Source organism: Schistocerca piceifrons, chromosome 4 (genome assembly GCF_021461385.2).
Source record: "Schistocerca piceifrons isolate TAMUIC-IGC-003096 chromosome 4, iqSchPice1.1, whole genome shotgun sequence".
Classification (NCBI taxonomy): Eukaryota; Metazoa; Arthropoda; class Insecta; order Orthoptera; family Acrididae; genus Schistocerca; species Schistocerca piceifrons.
The window spans coordinates 322,152,147-322,177,690 of NC_060141.1; the positions used below are offsets into that span (position 1 = coordinate 322,152,147).

Sequence of the window (25,544 nt, forward strand, 5' to 3'; positions counted from 1 at the left end):
CATTGTCTGGACCGGCCGTGTGGACGAGCGGAGCTAGGCGGTACAGTCTGGAGCCGCGCGACCGCTACCGTCGCAGGTTCGAATCCTGCCTCGGGCATGGAGGTGTGTGATGCCCTTAGGTTAGTTAGGTTTAAGTACTTCTAAGTTCTAGGGGACTGATGACCTCAGAAGTTGAGTCCCATAGTGCTCAGAGCCATTTGAACCATTTGAACATTGTCTGGCGCAGTTGGGGCTTCATCATAGACTGCTTCTTTGAGTGCTCCCCAAAGAAAGAAATCAAGAGCAGTCAAATTGGGTGACCTCGCAGGCTATTTGACAACATAATTTCGTCCTATACAACGCCCAGGGAAGTTCTCATTCGGTATTTCCGTCGCAACACGGGACGAGTGAGCTGGGCAACCGTCGCGTTGCAGCCACGTACGACCTACACTGTCGAATATCCAATGGTACCTCTTCTAGAAGAACCGCCAGAATGTTGATCAGTAAGTCTGCGTTCGAATGTCCATTTATAGCGCCTGAGATGAAGTAAGGTTCCACAATGTAAATTACCTATGATGCCGCACCATTAAGTTACGCTCCACGGCCGTTGATTTGGCACCTGAGCAAGCCAGTGTGAATTTTCGGCTGTCAAATTGTGCATGTTATGCAAATTCAAATTAGCGTTGTTAGTAAACGGTGCTTCATCGATAAACGTAGCTGGAAAAACGTAGCGTCTTCTCTCAGTTGCTGAAGCGCAACTCTACGAAATTCTATACGACGTTCTAAATCGCGGTCGTCAAGTGCATGGTGCAGTGACTGATGGTAGGGATGTGTAGGATGCGAATGACACTCGTCTGGTTGATTCCAGATTTCTTGGAAATTCGTCTCGTGCGGATTCATTAGCGTCATAGCTAGAACAGCTCCTTCGTGTTCTCTTTCAGATGCAGTCTTCTTTCTTGTCCTCTATTTGACATTCAAGCAGCCTACCAGCACTAGCGTCTAAATAATTCGTGCAGTTGCCTGGCGTCAGACATTGGCGATCCAGATAGAAAGACCTATATTGCTGTACTGTTTTTGTGGCATTCCTTTCAACTTTTCCTCATTGGTGTACATGTCTGCACGCAAAGAATGTTGAAGCAAAAGTGAGCGCTGGCATCGCAGACAACTAAACGGGCAAACCTGTTAACACTCTGACACAGCGCAGCCCGAGAGCTCTGCTTGTTTGCACCGCTAATGCCAATTAAAGCCACAGTGCTCTCGTATTCTAGCACATTTCTTGATTATTTTTTTTTCGACAGGTTTCAACGTCAACATTAACAAACGTTATATGATTGTAATTTTCTTCTCAGGAGCTACCAAATGCAGTTATAAAAAGTATATGGTTCCATTTACAAAAAACGTACATTCCTCAATATCTCCGTTGATACCAGCGCTAAAAACATTAACCAAACAAAAATCATATGTGCCCCTCGACGCTCTAACATTTGCCGAAAACCGCGTTTCACTATGTGTAGCCGTCCACGAAAGAAGCGTTTGTTAGGTCTTACGTGACTCACCCTGTATTAAACGACACTGACCATATAACAAACACGGCGCAGACGTTGGTAACGCACGTAGGCATGTGTATAGAAGGTCCCTCAATTGAGATGGATGAAGGAAAAGTATGCGTTCACCACTGCGTCATTTATGCATTAGACGTACTCGACGTGAGGTCGTATGTGCGTCAGACTCGACTATGCAGGGGGCCGGAAAACAAGAACAGCTAGATAATGTGCCGTCTTTGACTGCGGTAAGAGTGTCAAAAAGTGAAATTCATGCCAGAATGAAACTTCCTGGCAGATTAAAACTGTGTGCCCGACCGAGACTCGAACTCGGGACCTTTGCCTTTCGCGGGCAAGTGCTCTACCATCTGAGCTACCGAAGCACGACTCACGACCGGTACTCACAGCTTTACTTCTGCCAGTACCTCGTCTCCTACCTTCCAAACTTTACAGAAGCTCTCCTGCGAACCATGCAGAACTAGCACTCCTGAAAGAAAGGATATTGCGGAGACATGGCTCCGCAATATCCTTTCTTTCAGGAGTGCTAGTTCTGCATGGTTCGCAGGAGAGCTTCTGTAAAGTTTGGAAGGTAGGAGACGAGGTACTGGCAGAAGTAAAGCTGTGAGTACCGGTCGTGAGTCGTGCTTCGGTAGCTCAGATGGTAGAGCACTTGCCCGCGAAAGGCAAAGGTCCCGAGTTCGAGTCTCGGTCGGGCACACAGTTTTAATCTGCCAGGAAGTTTCATACCAGCGCACACTCCGCTGCAGAGTGAAAATCTCATTCATGCCAGAATGTCTGCTGCATGTGGCGAACACAGTAGTCACTAGCATACGTGTTGCAGCGAATAAACGATTTCGAGAAGGTCGAGCATCGTTGAAAGACAGAAGTCGGCCAGGACAGGCTCAGCGCGTCATTGCTGTGCTGAAAGCTGCTTTCAGAAATGGCCGATGGTGCACGGTGGAAGACATTTGTCTCTTGTTGGGCGACAATCACGGTACCGCTTGCAGTTTGCTAAGTATCTGAAGTTCCGCAAAATCTGTATCCAATGGTTTCGCACAGTCTGAGTGAGGAGTAGAAGTTGAACAGAATGTTAATATCACTGCAGCACTTGGAACAATAACGCGATAAAGAATATACTATTGTCCCGGGGTCTTCATGTTGAGTCGGAGAGCAAGCTTCAGAGCCAAAACTGGAAGCACATGGATTCACCCCCGCCAAAAAAATCGAAAACAGTCCGCGCCAACTCCGGGATAGTCAAAAAGAGTTTGTTTTGGGTTTCTGGAACTCGGCGCCACAATTAACGCACAATGGTTTGTGGACACTTCGCAAAAACTGAAGCGCGGCAAGTCCAAGGTGCGTCGACAGACGGACTCACTCTGTTGTAAGATAAAGCCCGCCCACATGTTGCCAACGTTGTTTCGACTATGCTGCAGAGCACGCCCGGTTAGCCGAGCGGTCTGACGCACGGCTTTCCGGAGTTCAAATGGCTCTGAGCACTATGGGACTTCACATCTGTGGTCATCAGTCCCCGAGAACTTAAAACTACTCAAACCTAACTAACCTAAGGACATCACACACATCCAAGCCCGAGGCAGTATTCGAACCTGTGACCGTAGCGGTCACGCGGTTCCATTTTCGGAGTGGGAAGGAGCGCCTGGCCCCCGCCCCAAATCCGCCCGGCTGACTTGTGTCGAGGTCCGGTGAGATGGCCAGTCTGTGGATGGTTTTCAGGCGGTTTTCCATCGGCCTCGACGAATGAGGGCTGGTTCCCCTTATTCCGCCTCAGCTACACTATGTCGGAGATTACAGCGCAAACAAGTTCTCCACGTACGCGTACATCACCATTACTCTACCACGCAAACATAGGGGTTACACTCGTCTGTTGTAAGACGGTCCCTGGGGGCGTAAACCGGGGGCCGAACCGCACAATAAACCTGGGTTCGGCGTGGGGCGGTGGAGGGTTGAAGTGGACTGCGGTGGTCGTCGTGGGGTTGTGGACCACTCCGGCTGCGGCGGGAACGGATCCTCTCCGTCGTTTCTAGGTTCCCGGTTAACATACAGTACAATACAATACAATGCTGCAGAACTTTCGCTGGGAAGACCTCCCTCATCCTCCATACAGTCTAGATCTCCCCCAGTGCGAATTCCACAATTTTGAAGCTCTAAAGAAACTGTGGCCTTCGATTTGCTCCGGAAGAAAAGGCGCCAGGCCTGGGTGCAATCATGCTTCCGCGGCGAGCCGGAAATTTTTTCATGAAGCACTGACCGTCATGTCCCACAGACATATTTTGTAGAATCTTACAATATATTCTCAAACGCCATAGGGAGAAATGTTCATCACGATAAAATAAGAGAAATCAGGGCTCGCACAGAAAAATTTAAGTGCTCGTTTTTCCCGCGTGCCGTTCGAGAGTGGAACGGTAGAGAGACAGCTTGAAGGTGGTTCATTCAACCCTCTGCCAGGCACTTTATTGTGAATAGCAGCGTAATCACATAGATGTATCTCGAACAAATAGATCTCCTCTATGCCAACCAGCACAGTTGCCTAAATAATTGGCAATGCAAAATTGGATTGAATTTTCTTATATTCAGAAATGAGAATGAGTGATCTACTTTACTTGGTAAAAAGTTTCTAAAGCCAAGATCTTATAAATATTTCTTTATTTTCAATAACCAGTTTCGACAGACTTCGCTGTTATCTTCAGGTCTTCAAAATTTTTGTTGCAAAACATGTACAATATAAGCTGATACATCTTTGAATAATGTGCTACATTTTATCCACTAACGTGACAGCTTCGCGTGATGTTCCAACTCACAATAGACAAGTTTTGTAACAAAACTTTTGAAGATCTGAAGGTGATAGCAAAGTCTGTCAACCCAGTTGTTGAAAATAAACAACTATTTATTCTCGCTTGTCTTCAGAACGATTTTACTAGGTAATGTAAAAGCCATCTCGCACTTGTCACGTTACATCCCGAATGGTATGGATTAAGACAGCCGGGTGGATGCAGTATTTCTTCAATTCCGAAAAGCGTTTAAGGTAAGTACGATCCAAGGGGTATCAAGTGCGATTTCTGACTGGATTGAGAATTTCTTGGTAGCAGGTACACAGCATGTTATCATGTACTGTTTTTTCTGCCGGTTTTGTCAGGTTCGATGATTCACTTCTATCAAATTTTGTACTTCAAACGCATATTCTCAATTACTGCCTCAAAATAAGGCCGATGTTTTTTACTAGTAGACTTATTTTGGCCAGGAATTCCAATATTTCTTGTGCTAGTCTCCTGCTGCTTTTGTCATCTGTTGTGTCGACAAAGCAATTCTTACAAACGGGGAGTAAATCTAAAGGACATTATTGCTTTTCTCGAAACTGGAAGAGCCAAACTTAAACAACTATATCAAGAAATATTTCCTAGCAGGACCCTTCCATAAAGATATTAATAACTGAAAATGACTCATGTGGGAGAATGATTCTTTCTGGCTCCCGTGGGATTTAGTGGCTGCACCTCTTTGCTTTCGCCAAGCAATAGTATATCAAGGCTAGAATATTTTGTTCTATAGTTATGACAGTTTCATTTGACACAACCACTGCAGCTTCGTGCCATTATGCAATTGAAACGTTGGAGTTTCAAGGAATCGTAGTTCTGTACGCAAAGAAATAAGTTTATCACTTAACTTGTGATGTCAGTTTTCAATGCACATTTCAGATTTGTAATTGTAGTATAGTAGTTATTTACAAAGTTAATATGGGTTGCGAGAATATGGTGGTTTAATAAAAATGCAGGCATCGTAGTACAATCGATTTTGTATTTTATTAAATCAAGCTTACTCTTTTCCAGAAATATGTCTGAAGAGCATCATATAGTGTGACACACAGGTGAACGTATGCCAAAATAATTGCCTAGGATCTGTACATATTATTTCATCGTTTTTTATATACCACACTTTGCTATTGGATTTCAAGCAGTAGTTTGTAAACAGGATTGTTACTGCAAATGCCGCAATTAGCATGTACATATCACAGGTTTCCGAGTGATTTGTTTAACGAAAGGGAAAGGGAGGAACCAAATAATACAGTTCATATGTATTGATAAGACCTCTCAATCACTTATTTCCTGTTTCATACTGCTCAGTTTGTCCATGAAGAAGCATAAACAGCATTAACGCTCAGTATGCCGCACTTGTGAGCTGTCACTATTTGACTCACTCTCTACTCAGTGCATATCAGTTAGTTCTTCCTTCATAACACGCCAACTCGTGAATGCAGTATTTGCAGCTTTTTCCTCGTGGTGTGGAGGTTCCCCATCCACGAAGCCGTGCCTCCCTCACATCCGTACTCACAGCCAGTCACCGTGAATAACCAACAACGATCACAAGCAATGTCTTAGTCCTCTACAACTGTATTCTGCTCACACAGTATCTGCTACCAGCCAAAATATTGCGCAACACTTTTCATACACTGTAGTTCTTTTCCACCACCTTTAGATTCTCATTATACAATATACAGAAAAAATTCCGTTGAGTATCGTAAATCCGAAGACATACAGATAACTCTCAAAAGTTGAGATAACTTATGGGAACGCAGCCGAGTAAAATGCGCAATAACCGTCGATATTTCGGAGGCAGAACACCGTCACTTTCGAGATACAGCTGAAACGAAAGATGTCTGTGCATATACCTTAAACAGTCTTCGATCGTGGCTACGCCATCCACGAACCAGAAAGTATGCAGAAAGACAACTAACACTCTAAAAAAAACTAGCGCCACAGCAATACCAAAAACAAGAGATGTGAGAGATTACCAGTAGTCAAATATTAATTACCAAAGAATTTGCAATTGGCGATAACTCTGTCCTTGTGTTGTCTCTCACTTGTTCTAAATACTTGAGTGTCCATAATTTCTGATGTTTATCATCTTTGGTTGTGCGTTGGCGCTGTGTGTTTTCTTTCTGCATACTTCTTTGGTTTGTATAGCCCCAAATAGCATTGTGTAGCCCTGAGGGTTTAAGCAGCTGTGTAAAGCGATCTGCCTTTTCATTTGTGTCTCGAAAACTAGGGGGTGTTCATCTGCCAAAGCATCAGCGAACGGTTTTTAAGCATATTTCCCAGCTATAGTCTCTTATTATACGTGTTTCCGTCTCAACGGTATTCATTCAGAAATATTAAACTCATTTTTTTTTCAAGGGAGTTTCTCACCTGTAATGGCCGTATAGGCACCTATAAGAAAAATGTGGGTCTCTTAATTTGCTCCACACTACAACACACTCAAAGCAGATCAAGATCGAAGCGAATCTTTCTGGGACGTTCATTTGCTCAGTTCACAGTCAGAATAATCATGTACTGAACATAATAAAACGCAAAACAAAATTACTAAGTGTGTTTATATTCTAGACATCGTATCGCCCTTCACAGAAACTCAGGAACGAATGGCTCAATGTAATTCTGATGTAATCCTTGCATCGATCGTCTTGTGTCATTTTCCGGTTATAAGTATTCCATTTATTTTATTGTGCTTAACGCCATTATGAACTTAGGACGCCATAATTTACTTTTAAACCATATTTCATCTCAGCTTCATTAATCCGTATACTTCTGTCTCTGCTACGTTATCTATCTCCATGAACGATTTTTTCCTCCTTCCCTGAAATGCTGCAGAGGTAGATGCTAATATTAACCAGCAGGGGGGCCACATGGGGTTGATTATCATAAAAACAAAAACATCTACTTACAGAATTTATTTCAGCCCCGATCATACGCAGAAGTAAATTCAATATGCCACCAGCACCTGTAATTAATTTCTCGTAAAACAAGTTGAGTGGAGCAGGCAGGAGAGAGAACTTTAGCAAAATTCCTGGGGAAGTTAGTCCCCCAAGTCTATGTGACGCTTAAGGCTTCAAGGATCAATTAACACCCTGCCTGGCCCGCCGTTCCACAGCTTTCGCTTAGAAGGACAACACTTACTTCACGTTAAGGACTATCGACCCTTGCCGTTCGGCCATTTCTCTCGGTATTACTTGTTTATTATAACTATCAAAACTTCAGCAAACAAATTGAAATATCGTAAGATAGTGTTATATCATGCATCTGACAATTATAATTTTCACGCTCTTGCGATTCCTAGCATATGTACCAAGAGCGCCGCGGCAATAATATGTCTATTACTCTATCTTACAACTTTGTGATTAATTTATGCCACAGAACCATCGTCTGTTAAAATAATATTCTTATATCGAGTTTAAAATTTTAACTTTCGCAATGCAGTGACACCACTAGAAGAACGATGCAGACTCTATTTGCACAACACAGTTCTCACCAATATATCTTACATAACTGGTTTGGTGCCCAAATGGAGACAAAAATAGTCACACAGAAAAAAGGACGAAGTGGAAAGGTAATACCTGAACGAAACCGTTTCCATGCAGTCAGTTAGCGCTAAGATAGACTTAACAATCAAATCCTCGTAACCCAAACCCGCATTCCTGTATTCCGTATACTCACGTTTAATACAGTCCTACGTAGCGCCACATCTATAGGTTGTTGGCGCTTTAATCTTAATACTTCATAAACGTATCTGTTTGAAACGTAGAGTGGTGGAATAGTCCACTTGCTACAATCCTACTCCTTAAGTAAACAGCTAGTACATTCTGTTTTGTCTATTATAAACGTAATGCCTGTACCACGAGTACATAAAATTTCTAAATGCTTATTCATGCAATATTTTATTAAACTCCGTTATTCAAAGGATAATGTACACTCGATGACTCTGATGTAAATAGTTCATGTAGGACCAGTTTATTTAAAGAGGTACAGATAATTGACGATACATGTAAACACGTGAACTTCAGAATTCAATCTTTCTAATAATTTTTTTTTTTCGTTTAACACAGATTCTCTGAAAATCTTCATTCTTCTCTTTCGACGGTCGTTTTACTCGCTCGAAAAATTTAGTATTTCGGAAGCTATTAACTTTCAACATTTTCGTGTTCCAGATTATTTGAATGGAAAAATACATTCATGTCAAAAATATTACTGTTTTCTGAATCAATCACTTTCCTGTTTTAAAAAATGTATAACGTTCCTAAAACAACATGTTAGTTTATGAAATATCGGAATCATAAAATGTAACCTTCCAGAAAATTCTTGATGGACTTTGAAAATCCCAATGTACATTAAAATTTCCTTTTCATTAAATACTACTTATTATTTTGCTACTTTCAGATTATGATCTTACAGTTATGATACGTAATTTCACTGTTTGTGTTCTTTTCGTGTTTATTACTTTTTCTATGTTTTATGTTAGTATCTGAAACATAATAGGCTTCTATTTGTCTTTGTTATGTTTAAATTCTATGCTACGTGCCTCTTTAAACAGGCGTGGCGCTCTTAGTCGCAGGCGATTACACGATCAATTGAAACTTTGTTGGTCCACGAAGTCGTTATATTTTTAGTCAGTCCGTGACGAGAGTTTAGTGACTAAATAAGTATGTCATTGAGTTATGTTTGAAAGATCTACAAGTTACTATTTGCCATCTGTGAAATTTTATAGAATATTTAAAGCGAGTGTAACAGTGTTACATACTCGTTACCAACACAATAAATATGATTACCGTGTGTTTGATATCAATGAATGTAAATAGCATGAAAACGTAAATACGACAGTGTCGTGTGCATTTATTGACTAAATGTTCACAACATCATGTAGCTATAGAGAGAAGGAGATGATTATCAAAGCGACTTGAGATGAAATGCCATAAGATTGCTGTCATACTGAGCACATATCTACATCTACACATATATTCTGCTAATCACATTTAAGTGCCTGGCAGTGGGTTCATCGAACCAACATCACAATTCTCTATTATTCCAATCTCGTACAGCGCGCGGAAACAATGAACACCTGTATCTTTCCGTACGAGCTCTGATTTCCCTTATGATTGGTGATCGTTCCTCCCTATGTAGGGCGGTGTCAACAAAATATTTTCGCTTTCAGAGGAGAAAGTTGATGATTGGAATTTCGTGAGAAGATTCCGTCGCAACGAAAAGCGCCTTTCTTTTAATGATGTCCAGCCCAAATCCTGTATCATTTCTGTGACACTCTCTCCCATATTTCGCTATAATACAAAACGTGCTGCCTTTCTTTGAACTTTTTCGATGTACTCCGTCAGTCCTATCTGGTAAGGATCCCACACGTCGAAGCAGTATTTTAAAAGACGACGGACAAGCATAGTGTAGGCAGTCTCCTTAGTAGGTCTGTTACATTTTCTAAGTGTCTTGCCAATAAAACGCAGTCTTTGGTTAGCTTTCCCCAAAACATTTTCTGTGTGTTCCTTCCAATTGAAGTTGTTCGTTAATGTAATACCTAGGTATTTAGTTGAAGTTACTGCTTTTATATTAGACTGATTTATCGTGTAACCGGAGTTTAACGAGTTCCTTTTAGCACTCATGTGGATGGCCTTACACTTTTCGTTATTTAGGGTCAACTGCCTCTTTTCGCGCCATTCAGATATCTTTTCTAAATTGTTTTGCAGTTTATTTTGGTATTCTAGTGACTTTATTAGTCGATAAACGACAGCGTCATCTGCAAACAACCGAAGACGGCTGCTCAGATTGTCTCCTAAATCGTTTATATAGATAAGGCACAGCAAAGGGCCTATAACACTACCTTGTTGAACGCCAGAAGTCACTGCTGTTCTACTCGATGACTTTCCGTCAATTACTACGAACTGTGACCTCTTTAACAGGAAATCATAAACCCAGTCACATAAATGAGACGATACTCCATAAGGACGCAATTTCACTACGAGCCGCTTGTGTGGTAAAGTGTCGAAAGCCTTCCAGAAATCCAGAAATCGGAATCTATCTTGAATCCCTTATCAATAGCACTCAACACTTCATGTGAATAAAGAGATAGTTGTGTGGGAGATGCAGAGACGTTACAAAGTTTATTTCATATCACGGCAAATAAATTTTGTACTTACTCTGTAGAATGAACCGACGTTTTATATTAATGATATGCTCCAGTTAATAGTCTACAAGACAGAACCCGTCTTGTACACAATCTTGAGGTGAAAAACAGTACGCTGTACGTGTGTCTAAATTTTTCAGATGCTAAGTTCTCCCCGTACATTCAAGGGTTGGTACGTTGTTTTAATAATTCGCAGCTATCTTAAGTTTATCAGCACATGACTAACGTAAGAGCTCATTTAATTGTTACGGTCGTAAATGATATGTCATTAGAAGTTATGTGAAATTTCAGTATTAATTTGAAATAGCCTGATAAAACGTGTATTTCGTTCACGATATTACTCCATTTTTATTTAGATTTCAGGAATCGTCACATTTAATATTCGGCTAGCAATTTATAAATTACAGTGTTCTTGTGATAGAATGTTCTACGAATCTGGCTTTTGTAGGGGTAGACGAAAAAAGTTTTCAAAGCAAAGGCGTCGTTATTAAGTTACAGTTATTGTAGTATTTCGGAGTTAACCTACTCCAGATGTTCTCTGTGTGTCACAGAGGTTGTACCGTCCGTGTTACTGTAAATTAAAGGCCTGTGTCGTTAATAAGCGGAATATTTTTGATCAAATGCTCTTTGTAATGCCTTACAGTCGTGTGGGAATATTTATGTAACGGAATGTCGTGACAATGATCAAAAGAAATAATTCTTTCAAATTTCGTAGCAAAGAATATGTAATCATTATATTATTTAGCTTTCAGTGGACGCTTTCTCACGCTGCAAGTCCATTAGTACTGATCATGCTGTTTGAAGCAAGAAAGTAAGTTTCGATGAAGACAGTTAGTTGGAGGAATGTCATCTCAGTGTTCGTTTTGTAACTGGCCTCTAAACCTTCTGACTGCGCGGGCTATTATCGGTCTCCCAAGAGAGCCCAAGTGATGAAAAAAGTCTCTCAGTAGTAACGTACGCAATCTCAGATGGTATTGTCGACTTGGCTATTATTTAGGGGTTGAGAAACGTAAATCGGCAAGGATTTCCTTAATCTACACCCACTGGGTAAATTTCTTTAGCGAAATGTGAGATATGAGATTTAAGCGTAAATATTTCGTGTTGACAAATCTGATTAGTGCGAAATGTTGTTTTCTCGATGACGATGAGAATAAGAAATGAGAGCTTCAAACCCAGTGCCAGCAAATAGCTCACTCCTCTCGAATAACACCAAGAGTGCTGCTGACGTCGAAGTCCCCAACGACAGGTGGATCACTATCCACAATACAACATAATTCACTCTATGAGACCCTGCGATGTAAACCAGGAAGTTGTCATTAAGTCTAGTTGCATAAAAAACTTTACCACTCCATATCGCAACCGAATGGCGCCAGTGGTAAATGACACGTGGTCTGGCAGGACCAGAGAGCGGAGATCATGAACGGAAGTTCAAACGTTTATGTAGATGTGTAACTTCCAGTATCACAATTTTGACAGACATCTATTCCAATTAAAATAGCTTTATACCAAAACACGTTTTTGCTACCACTTGGTGGTTCACTGAACGACAGCAAATCTAAAGAACCAAGGTTCCCTTTCCAGTCGATCATAGGCTTTTCCTTCTATCCTTATTGCTTCTTCTATCTCTGGCAACGATTATTAATGTCAAAAATGCCGAGTTTCCTCTTGGATTGGAAATCTCGTTAAACTGCAAATCCTCCTGTATCCGACTGGGTAACTCAGATCAATGACTGGTGGCAGGCAAAGTCATTCCGCCCCCCCCCCTCCTCCCCCGCAATAGGACCTGACCTATCAAAACTCTGCGGCGTTCAAACGTTCGCGTGCAGGCCAGCTTTATCGGGCAACTATTCGAACCAGACTCGTGCAATCTCATGCGTCCAATCTCATCCATTGTAGATTATGTTTTGAGGGCTGTGACAAGCAATTAGATTAATAAACCATAATTATGCATCAATCACAAAGCTCTATTTAATCCACTACACGTTACTATGAGTAATTACCGTATTAAAGTGGAAGGCGTCTTCTAAATGGTTGTTGTTAGTGATTTTGCGCGGAAGCATTTGGGAGGGGGATAGGGTGGGGTGAGGTGTGGAGGCTACGTTGCGATTTCTATTACTGACAAATTGAATGAATGTGTAACAGAACTTATAAGATAGTAGATGGTTTAAAGGTATTATAAGTATCGCCATTGCAGCCCACTGTACATCATTGATACAGTGTAGCTGTATACCAAAGAAATCACATTTTTCGCCAAAGATGCTTGAAACCAAAGACTACTTAACAACTTTGGTGAATAATGTAACTTCTTTGCTACATAACAACAGTGAGTATTTCATGTTGAGTCGGAAGGAGTTGCGATTTTTAGCGACAGAATACAGCACAAATACTGATTCTCTTGCTTTGTAAGTAATTTCATTTTCTTTAAACCATGCGGTACGGTACATCCATAAGTTCTGTGGTTAAGTCGTCCAATTATCAACAGTGCAAATCGCAACATAACCTCTTGGCCGCCTCTCTTGCTTCTGCGCGAAGTTACCAATACTTTCTATTAACAACATCAATGTAGAGAACGCCTTTAATTTGATGATGATGGTTAACCATCGAAATGTATAGTGGATTAAGTTAAACTTCGTGACTGACGCGGAATTACATCTTTATCCATTCCCACTCATCCATCCCAGAGACAATCTGCCTCGCTTGTTTCATAGCAGACCTGAGATTCGATCCATTCCAGCCGTAGTCTTAAAACAAACGTTAAGTAGACGTCCGCACTCTTACAAGACGCAGAATTTTTCTTCTCTGTCTCCTTTCGCCATAAAAGATGATACACACAAATGAAATTAGCATACGAAAGGGAGAGGTAGTACTCTTCTCTTGAACGTTGCTTCGTAAGTTGTTCTACTGTGTTTTTCACTCATTTCGTTGTTTTGCTTTCTTCTAGAAATTCCAGTGTATAATCAAAAACGGAGTTACAATTTGGTGTCTGAAATAAGATTTTACGGAAAAAGGTACGACAGACAAAGTAAAAAACACTGCCGTCTCCCCTGCTTTCTTTATCTTTAACTGATAATATTAACTGAGTGCAGTACTGCACATTTTTGGGTTTATCTCAGCAACAGCAGCCGGTTGTTTGTTCCAAAAAAGCTTTTTTTCCATTTATCGGAACGCTTTATGAAATTTTCAAGGCTCTGTTTTTACTATCATTTACTGTAAATCATTATATGCCATAGTTATTTCGATAGTGCAACGCATATTGAGCATTTCTTGCCTATTTTTAATTTTTCCTCATACCAATCTATCTTAAAAGAAAATTGGGTTTTACTTGCTTAATTTATTATTCGTCAGGCATCTCCCAGCAGATGACGATTAATCCAATAGGAGAGTGGTTTGCTAAAGACAGTGGCCGTCGCAAGAAAATAATTTCTCTTTTTGTTAACCGAACTACAGAAATTACTTAGCCAAAAGGGATACTTCTACCCCGCTTAATAGCAACATTTAATACATACGCTTCATGCATTATTACTCACTTTCTAGCAGGTCAAGAACATTTACCCGTCATATATATGCCATACAACCGCTTAATAGTAGCCATGTATAGCACTGTATTTGCTTGCTCTTAGAGGATGAAACCACTTGTACGGAGGTGAAGGTAGCGATAATACCGATTAATTAATAGCCAGAAGTTAGAATTTGTGATACTGTTATACTACACTTCGTCATTCTGTAGAATCTTGAGGAGAGACGGTGACAAACATGTGGGCTGTTGCAGGAAGCATTAAGTTTCAGAATGGACGATGCGGATTCTCGAGTTTTAGTCACAGAGAATACGATATGCAGAAAGCAGCGCGACTAAGACTGTATTCAATCTGTATTTTGTCTTCATCGTGGACTTTTTTCTAAATTGGGTACCCTGTTGCTTCGTATATAGTCTCTGAAACAACACGTAGTCACAGACCAGACGACTGTAGTTTTAAGGTGCCGAAAATGATTACTAATAAAATCATCACGTGAGACGCTGTTATCTATATGGCGTCATATTCCCTCTATAAATACTTCAAGAGACCGCGTCGTCCATTTGCAGCATCCATCAACCTTTCAGGTTTACTGCGTTGTACTGCAGTAAGTGAAACTTCTGTGTCACAAAATAAAATGACTTTCAACACACTAACGTACCACTGCCAGTGGAGTACTCTCTTTGAAATTCTGAAGGTGGCAGGGATAAAATACCGGGAGCGAAAGGCTATTTACAATTTGTACAGAAACCAGATGGCAGTTATAAGAGTCTAGGGGCATGAAAGGGAATCAGTGGTTGGGAAGGGAGTGAGGCAGGATTGTAGACTATCCCCGATGCTATTCAATCTGTATGTTGAGCAAGCAGTAAAGGAAACAAAAGAAAAATTCGGAGTAGGAATTAAAATCCATGAAGAAGAAATAAAAACTTTGAGGTTCGCCGATAACATTGTAATTCTGTCAGAGACAGCAAAGTACCTGGAAGAGCAGCTGAACGGAATGGACAGTGTCTTGAAAGGAGGATATAAGATGAACATCAACAAAAGCAAAACGAGGATAATGAAATATAGACGAATTAAATCGGATGATACTGCGGGCATTAGATTAAGAAATGAGACGCTTAAAGTAGTAAATGAGTTTTGCTATTTGGGGAGCAAAATAACTGATGATGGTCGAAGTAGAGAGGATATAAAAAGTAGACAGGCAATGGCAAGGAAGGCGTTTCTGAAGAAGAGAAATTTGTTAACATCGAGTATAGACTTAAGTGTCAGGAAGTCGTTTCTGAAAGTATTTGTATGGAGTGGAGCATTGTATGGAAGTGAAACTTGGACGATAAATAGCTTAGACAAGAAGAGAATAGAAGCTTTCGAAATGTGGTGCTACAGAAGAATGCTGAAGATTAGGTGGGTAGTTCACATAACTAATGAGGAGGTATAGAATAGAATTGAAGAGAAGAGAAATTTGTGGCACAACTTGACTAGAAGAAGAGATCGGTTGGTAGGGCATATTCTGAGGCATCAAGGGATCACCAATTTAGTATTCCAGGGCAGCATGGAGGCTAAAAACCGTAGAGGGAGACCAAGAGATGAAAACACTAAACAGATTCAGAAGGATATAGTTGGCAGTAGGTATTGGGAGATGAAGAAGCTTGCACAGGATAGAGTAGCATGGAGAGCTGCATCAAACCAGGACTGAAGACCACAACGTACCACTAAATCTATGCTGCCATTAATCAACGTCAAACGTTCGTGAAGTCTTAGCCAATCTTTACAGGAAAAAGAAGCAATGTACTGTCTTTCGTTGGAGTTTACTGTGGTGGAAGACAAACAGCCACAGAATTCCACAGGATTATACAATATCGTAGAATTGAGGATTGGTAGGCTATAGTTTGCCAAGTGAATGCTGGATGTTGAAATTTAATAATAAAGTCCGCAGCTCGTGGTCGTACTATAGCGTTCTCGCTTCCCACGCCCGGGTTCCCGGGTTCGATTCCCGGCGGGGTCAGGGATTTTCTCTGCCTCGTGATGACTGGGTGTTGTGTGCTGTCCTTAGGTTAGTTAGGTTTAAGTAGTTCTAAGTTCTAGGGGAGTGATGACCTCAGATGTTAAGTCCCATACTGCTCAGAGCCATTTGAACCATTTTTTGAATAAAGTAACAAATACATTGATCAGCCAGAACATTACGATCACCAACTTAATAATTGGTTTGTCCACCTCTGGCAAGCTTAAAAGCGGTGACGCTTCGAGGCTTGAAGGCAATGAGGCCTTGGGAGGTCGCTGGAGGGAACTAGCACCACATTTGAGCGCGCGCGCGTGCGCGCGCACACACACACACACACACACACACACACACACACACACACAAGTCACGTAATTCCCGTAGATAATCGGGAATGGGCGATGAGCTCTGACGCCACGTTCAGTCACATCAGAGATGTGCGCGATCGGATTCAGATTTCATGAGCTGGGAGATCAGAACATCAACTAGACCTGGACACTGTTCCCCTCGAAGCACTCCATCACACTCCTGGCCTTGTGACTTGGAGCATTGTCTTGTTTGAAAATGCTGCTTCCGTCAGGAAACATGATCGTCATGAAGGCGTGTACGCGGTCTGCAACCAGTGTACGATACTCCTTGACCGTCATGGTGCTCCACTGGACCCACTGATGCCCGAGTGAACGTTCCCCAGAGCGGAAAGGAGCCGCCGTCATCTTGTCTCCGCCCCGCAGTACAGGTGTTAAGGTGCTGTTCCCCTGGAAGACGACGGATTCTCGCTCTTCCATCGGCATTATGAAGAAGATATCGGGATTCATCAGACCATGAAACGCTCTGCCACTGCGCCAACGTCCAGTGCTGATTGTCACGTGCCCATTTCAGTCGTAGTTGGCGATGTCGTGGTGTTAACATTGGCACGTGCATGGGTCGTCGGCTGCGGAGACCATCGTCAGTGCACTGTGTGTTCAGACACACTTGTACTCTGCCTGGCATTAAAGTCTGATATTAGTCCCGCCTCAGTTCTCCGCCTGTCGTGTTTCACCAGTCTGCCCAGCCTACGACATCCGACATCTGTAATGAGGGGTAGACGCCCAACCCAACGACTTCCGGACGTAGTTTCACCTTGGGTTCGTCACCTCCTGAAGACACTCGCCACAGCACTCCTCGAATACCCGACAATCGTCCAGTTTGCGAAGTGCCGAGCCTCCAGGCCATCAAAAACTGCTCTCGGTCAAACCCAGATAAATCGCGCGCCTTTCCCGTTCTGCAAATGGACAGCACGCTCATTGATACTACATGTACGTGCGTGTGTCTGACTAGCACTCATTCCTCACCTGGTGACGCTGCTATCGCCTAGACGGGTTTATATCGATAGTAGTTCGGTGCTCATAAATTTTTGGGCTGATCAGTGTAATTGAATGCAAGCAGTTCGAGACAGGGGTTCACAATAAATATAAAATGGATAAATTGCTTCAGTTGGAGGAATGGTAGATGTCGAAACTACAGTTACTTTTATTTCCTACAAATCACAGAAGTGTTTCCTCCTGACGAAGGTGAAACTGTGTGGGGATTATGTCCGACCCTGCGTCTCATACCCAAACAAAATATCTTCTTAAAAATTATTACAGTATTGGCAATATGTTCATTTGTATGTACCATATGTTATTGTAGAAGAAGACAGAGAAGAAAAATACTGTGTCTTGTAAGAGTGCGGACATCTGCTTAGTACATGTTTTAAGACAACTGGAATGGATCGAATTCGTACTCACGTCGGGCTTCAGGTCTGTTGTAGGCAGTTAGCAGTATATTAGCTTCTCCTGAATGTCAAGTACCTAACTGTGAAAGTGGTCTTTTGCACGTAGTGAGAGAGCTGAAAACGTAGGCTGCGAACATGATTCTCACTCGCGTTTTTCCATGGAATTCATGCAACAAGAGCGGCTCTGTCATTGCTGGCCAGACGGGTGCTTTTCTCATGCAGCGCGAAGCCTAGGAAAATCCCATCAGTAGTGCTACAGTGCAGGCTGCGGAAACATTTCCTGGGCCCACTTATTGGCTAAAATGGTTCAAATGGCTCTGAGCACTATGGGACTTAACTTCTGAGGTCATCAGTCCCCTAGAACTTAGAATTACTTAAACCTAACTAAGGACATCACACAACACCCAGTCATCACGGGCCCACTTATTGTTGGTGCCAACTATGAGCGGTATCCCATTAAATACGAATGCCGTCCTTAACGTTGAGTATTACGATAATTGTTAACTAGCGGCTGTTAATCTATAAAACGAGGTACAATATTTAATTAATAATCGGTCTTTACATAGAGGTTCGCCTCTGACTATGTACATATCGATACTTAATAAAAAATTGTTCGATTTTTCTTTTACATTTCAGTAAATACAACAGAATGATGCAACACTCACACAAGAAAAACTTCACGAATAAATGGCGTAGCATACAGAAAAATATAAATTAAAAAGAAAATCCGCAGCTTTTCACCGACCATCTCCAGTGAATCAAACCAAATTTTACAGGTATCTAGGAACTGGTAATTCTCTACATTTTGAGTTTCTTCTCGACATATCTATAATTTGCTGGTACTATTAGAAACTTCATTACATCGAATGAAGATTTAATTAAGTCCTTCTGCAGTTCTCGACGGTCGTCCAACTTTCCTGTAGACAATAGTACTTTGGCGAATAACCTTATAACGCTGTTGATTTTATCTCATAAATCGTTAAGGAATATTGACAAATTTATCGATCCTATTACGCTTTACTTGGGACACGCTCAATATTACTCTCGTTTCAGTAGAACATTCTTCGTCCGGTATAACATACTGGGTTCTTTCAGACTAATATCCACCAAAATAATCACATATTTGCAAAGATTTTATGGTCGTATATTCATCAGTGGCAGACTATATTGCACAATATCGAACGCTTTTAGGAGATCTACCGCTTGAAGGATGTTGTTTATGAATAGAGCAATCAGTGTATCACACAATTATTTTCCTGAATCTCTGCTGACTCCTTGAGAGAAACTTGTTTTCCTCGAGGAACGTCATAATGTTTAAGCTTCGAACATCAATAGGATTCTGTAAAAGAAGAATAGTGATCTGTAATTTCCTGTATCAGATACTTTATGTTTTTGTGTGCAGGAGTGACCCGCACAGTTTCCTAGTCGCGCAGAATATTCGCTGTACTATAATTGTCGATAAATACGACCTAGAAAAGGAGATCATTCCACAGCGTATTCAGTGTAAAATCTATTTCGCATTCCGTTATATTCTAGTGCCTAGCTACCTTGTCTACATTGTTTTTCCATGGCGGAGTGCCAGTACAAACAATTCTCATTTGTGAGTCTGCCCGGAGGTCAAATATGCTGGTCCCCTCATTCGGAAATATCTTTTTAAAAGTGGCATTTCAAGTTTCTGCTGGCTTCAGTTTCAGCACCATTGGATTCACGAGAGACTAATTTGGTCTGGACCCGTACATTGACTTATGAACAGACCTCCATAGGACATTCTAATACCACTTTCATCAGGATGTGACTTTGACAATTATTGTACGCTTCACGTAAGGCCGTTATTTTTAAAAAATGGCTCTGAGCACTATGGAACTTAACATCTGAGGTCATCAGTCCCCTAGAACTTAGAACTACTTAAACCTAACTAACCTAAGGAAATCACACACACCCATGCCCGAGGCAGGATTCGAACCTGCGACCTTAGCGGTCGCGCGGTTCCAGACTGAAGAGCCTAGAACCGCTCGGCTACACCGGCCGACGTTATTTTTTACCAATACACAAGTTCCTCCAATTGTTTTCCCTAATCTCTCTTTTGTAGATAAAGCGTATATGTCCCTATTTACACAACATTCTCCTCATAGTTCCATCACTCTAAGGTGGATAATTATCTTTGGTTACTTGATACATACACCACGGTTTAAAAGTATTTCACTTTTAATTATAATTGTTCTGCTTTTGCTCCATCTAAACTGAATGTTCTTAGTTCGTCCTTTCCATAGTGACTGCATATCAGTTAGACCAAAGACCTACGTTTCATTAGGCCTTTTTGCCTTTGTGAGTATCGTTCCTGTAATAGCAACTGCGGGCTTTCAAAAAAATTAATAGTGGCCCTCACCTACGTACCCTCAGACTCAGAGTTGAAATATTAAAAGTTTTGTCTGGTTTCGTTGTCTAGGGACTGGGATACGTAATTGCCACATTACATGCCAAATACTGCTGACTCTACAGTATACAATAAGAATACACACATGAATCGAATGGCCAAAGGTTCCTATCACATCTGAATGTAACATAGAAATTTATAAATGAAAGATTTCAATTAAATAAAATCTGCAGGTGCTATTTTAACGACTTTAAATGATGAGTATGATAGCAGAAGTACATTTAAGAATGCCACTTACAACTGTAAAACACTTATTGGTGTCGATGGTCCAGCAATTAAATAAAATATAAGTTGAACAACAAGGAAACATTAGATTCTTACTTCACGTAATTAGTTATGCGCAACAACAAAGCTCGCGAGATATTCACTTCTAAACGCATACTATGTCTTCACTGCAAATGCCATGGATATCTCACAAGTGCACAAGTCGGCACTACGAAATATTTCTACAAGTATTTCCCCGACCACGCGCAAACTGCTCAACACTCTCCAAGTATTTCCTGCGACCGTCCGTCACGCCTTCCCGTCCAGGACTCTCCAGTGTCCTGTGCGACCCGATGCTCCTCCTCTACTTCCATACAGTCTTTCCATTGACTTCGGTAGTCGCCTACCGTAGTAACGAGCGCTGTGATTGGCTAGAGCGCTCCCACGATGTCCCCAAGCCAACGTACACTCACAAACATACTGAAACACATTCGAAATACTGGATTTACATTTAAATAACTTGAAATGAAATAAATATTCCTACAACTGGACCATGGATGAATATGGACACAACCGCTCATAATCTGCAATAGCTTCACACGACCACTGTTTCCTCCCGGTAACTTTTACTGTGCCTTTCTGTTCTCTTTTATCAGACTTGCTGAAGTATTAGAACGACTGTTTAGTTGCACTGTTTGGTCTATTAAACTGAGGTAATTATCACAGAAGACATAGCAGAACACAGAAGAGTACCACGGACCATGCTTTCACCTCGCCTGCAACTGGCCATTTAGTCGCACTTTACTTCCATGGAACACCAGCGTCACGCAACTCCCGCCTTCCATTTTCCACCTTAAAAAAAGTTGTTGACCACAGATCATATTCTGCGAATGAAGCACTGCTGCAAACTTGTTAGGTATGTAAAATGTGTTAAGAGAATTTGTGCAGTCAAGCGAGAAATCGTAGTTCAAATTATTATTTATTTTATTTTATTTACTAGTGGCAAGGATCTTATCGACCACACACCTGCTCTACAAGCCTCTTCCATTACGTTCTGTTGTGTGCACGGTTTGTCCATTCAGTGTTAGTGTCCTCCCTAATGTTATCTCTCCACCTACTTCTGAGTCTTCCTCTTCCTCTCGTTCCCTCTATTGTCCTTCAGAATGCTATTTTACGTAGTCTGTTTTCTGTCATTCGTGCTATATCGCCTGCCCATTTCAACCTGCTCTTCTTTAGCACATCTACGATGTTACGGTGTGTGTACAGTTCTCTTATTTCTTCATTTTTCTTATCCTCCATTCCATGTTATCTTCGTCGTATACTGGACCAAAACTTTTTCTTAGTATTTGAAATATTAACAGTTTTCATCTTTCTTTCTAAATATTAATGCTTCATATCCGTATAATGTTACTGGTATAATGGTCGACTGATACAAGCGGATTTTTAAGTTAGTACTAAATTATCTTTTCTGTAAGATTTTGATAAAACTTAAGAGTGTTTTGTTCGCTGTTGCTAGTCGGGCATCTACTTCTATATCCATTCCATTATTGTTTTTTTATTCCAGTCTCTGAGAATTCTTTAGACGATGACCGGTTTCAGTCTGTAATGACCATCCTCAGATCTTTTTTACACCATGTCCTAAAGTGATACTGCCATAATGGCATCGTCAAAACATATAAATATAATCAGCATAGCATCGTCACGTAGATTCTATGCTGATTGCATTTATATGTTTTGACGATGCCATTATGGCCGTATTACTTTAGGACATGGTGTAAAAAAGATCTGAGGATGGTCATTACAGACTGAAAGCGGTCATCGTCTAAAGAATTCATTTGTGATCAGAGACTGGAATAAAAAATCAGTTTTCAGTATTGGATCACTGTTTGTATACGCGATTATGTCGTAGTTGATTAAGCATTCCATTATTGTTACTAAAGAGACTCCCTAAGTACTTGAAACGGTCAACTGTTTTGAAAGTGAATCCATCTTCAGCCAAGGGTGCATCACTTTGGTTTTTCTTACTTACGACCAGATATTCTGTCTTCTCTTTATTAAGATGTAATCCTTCTTTCTCAGCAATTTTGATATAATTTCGCATCATTTTGGTTAATTATGTTTTGGAAGTGCTTATTACTGCTATATCATCTGCTTAGGCAAGTCTAATAATGTTCATTTCCTGCATTTGGATCCCGTGTGGATTAGTTTTAATAAATTCTCTATCGAACTTCACTAAGACGAGATTCAATAAAATAAGTGAAACGGCGCTTCCTTGTCTCAGTCCAGTAAACACCTTAAAATTTTGTTTCTCCTGCAGTTATCTTGATACGACATAAAGTTTCATCTATACTGATTTTAATTATGTCTATGCTATCGTAAGCGTTTTTGAAATCTAGAAATAATACGCGACTTCTCCCGTTGGAGCTTCGAGTCCTCCCTCGGGCATGGGTGTGTGTGTCGTCCATAGCGTAAGTTAGTTTAAGTTAGATTAAGTAGTGTGCAGCTTAGGAACCGATGACCAAAGGAGTTTGGTCCCATAAGAGAAAAGAGAGAGAGAGAGAGAAGTATGTGTACGTCTACATTGAATTCAAATGGTTCAAATGGCTCTGAGCACTATGGGACTTAACTTCTGAGGTCATCAGTCCCCTAGAACTTAGAACTACTTAAACCTAACTAACCTAAGGACATCACACACATCCATGCCGGAGGCAGGATTCGAACCTGCGACCGTAGTGGTCGGCGGTTCCAGACTGTAGCGCCTAGAACCGCTCGGTACATTGAATTCCCACTCATTTTTAGTATAGTTTAAATGTCAACACAAAAATATTTTTGTAGTATGTTTTAGACCATATTTGGCCCGCATGGTGCACGCCGTACAGATATGTAACAAAGCGGTGAATGTATGGTCGAAACAATACGGTTAGCAACTTCGCTCGAGAGCGAGAATGAGCTTTTCCTGTTCCACTGTAGCCTACACGTTACGATAGGTCCATAGTAGAGACCATAGAGATGCTTGCTGATAACATGCTGTTCACATACATACTTCATTCCTAAGTCCTGCATCCTCATCGCCAGAAATTTAAAAAAAATGAAGTCACTTTAATGCGTTCGCTCTGCAGAGCTCTGACGATAGAGTTGCGTTTGGCCTGAATTATCATCTGGTGAAGTCGTTCCTCGTAATTTACATTCCACTGACTTGTAACATGGTCGACAAAAACCGCATTTTAGTAAACTCTGGTCTGCTGTAATCAATCACAATTATTGAAATCGATTTTGAAAATTTTTACCGAATATTTGCGCAACATTGGGAAGTCAAGTGAAGTCGCTAGGAGAATCAGTCAAAGCACACTATAAATGTTTTAATGTAATCTGTTTGTTAAATATACGTTAATTCACATAGTGTTAAATACAGTTAATGTGCTATACTTATTGATCTAATAAGCCTTGTAACGTAAATGTATTTAAGAGAAATGTGGAGAGATTCAGTGATTCTATACCGTATATTTTTATGTCGTATCTGAAACACAAACAGGAGTTAAGGGGTGGAGTGAAGGTGCTAAATGGTGGAAAACCTTGAAATACCGTTCATGTGGCAGCGTTCTGCAGTTGCACCCGTGGGAGTTGATAATGCAAACAAAACAGGAATGACATAGACCTAAGACTTCTGCTGGAAAACAGGATGTACGAGTAATTGTGCGGAACAAAAAGGCTAGCAATATCAGTGCATTTTCCATAAAGTGTATTGCCACAAGGGGAACAGTAGCACTTTATGCAGACAGCAAAAAACGAAGACCAACAAACCTTAAGGTATGCGTGATGGCAATTGTTAATGGACATTTTTTTCTTGTTTCCGTCCATACTACCTGAAACTGATTTATTTCACAGTACGTAACATGGAGAAGTGGTGATATGTCTTAAGGTTTTCATTTCAGAGCCCATGTTTATTAGACTGTTTTTCGTTTTGTTATATGAGGAGTCCATTCCTGGCGTTTTGCCGTCCAGTTTTGAAACACCCTGTGTAGATGTGGGAGGAAGGTCCTAAACCCGAGAACATAAGAATGACATTTGTCGTGAAAATTCAGTGTCATTACAAGATTTAAATTTTATCGTTAATTTTTACTGAAGAATTTAAACCAGTTAGGGAATATGGAATAAGAAATCATGAAACTCAAACATTTATTTGGAAATTTTAAATTGTGAAATAGATCACCAGGTAATGATATTTTCAGAAGGTGGGCATAAAGTACGCTCTTCCCTTGGTATTGCGAGAGTTAACAGATATTTTGTACATGAAACAGAGGAATGGGAAGAAAAGGGAAAGGGTGCGTGGGAAACTAGTGACTTCCAGGCACACAGTGCATTGTGGAATTAAATGCAATGGCGAAAGTTGTAAATTTGTGCCGGACCGGGACTCGAAACCGCAGTTACCGCTTCCCGTGAGTCTTAACATCCCTTTGTCTCTCTATATATCTCTCTCTTATTAAAAAAAAAAAGAAAAAAAAGAGAGAGAGAGGAGGGAGTGGACGAAGCGGGCATGGATCACAGCCCGATGCCTGGCCAAAATCTCACGTTGACTCTCCCTAGAAACCGAGGGAAGCATAGGGAAGGTGGAGTAGATAGAAAGAGCATAAATGATTCATTTATTTTTCCTTTTTTGTTGTTTCTTTTTTATTAAAAAAAAGATATTACCAAAACTACGGAGAATAGCAGGAAACCTACGTCAAGATGAGGAAGGAGCGACAAATGACCATACTCGGTGGAATTACCGACGGGTATTTTCACAGAGACATTCTGAAGACGAGAGAATAACAGGTTCTAAGAGTAGAAAGAGCGTGGATCAACTCCTCATTGGGACATCGCCCTATCTCTGGGGTGGGTTAAGAAAGACGCTACAGAGGAAGTTGGAGAAAAATTGTCTTTATTTGGGATTGAGGGCAACATCACAGCGGCGTTCATTAAGGAAGTGCCAAAAATCAAGGACATTTTTCTCACCGTCGGCAAACAAATGCACTTCGCAGAGTTCGTCTTCGTTTGAGGGAAGTCCAGAAAGAGGAGTAAGTGAGAAATTATCTGATGAGAAGTCGTGCGGGATAATTATGGCTAGCATCTGTAGCACCAAGAACCGCTTCGGCCATTTGGACTCGGTTCCTGACCAGCCCAC

The 25,544-nt window shown here is 41.1% G+C and overlaps 1 protein-coding gene across 1 annotated transcript in view; it reads left to right on the forward strand.

The window, feature by feature from the left end:
- LOC124795818 (neuroendocrine convertase 2) overlaps window positions 1–25,544 on the forward strand; it is a 1,530,590-nt gene that overhangs the window by 541,741 nt on the left and 963,305 nt on the right. The window lies entirely within an intron of this gene.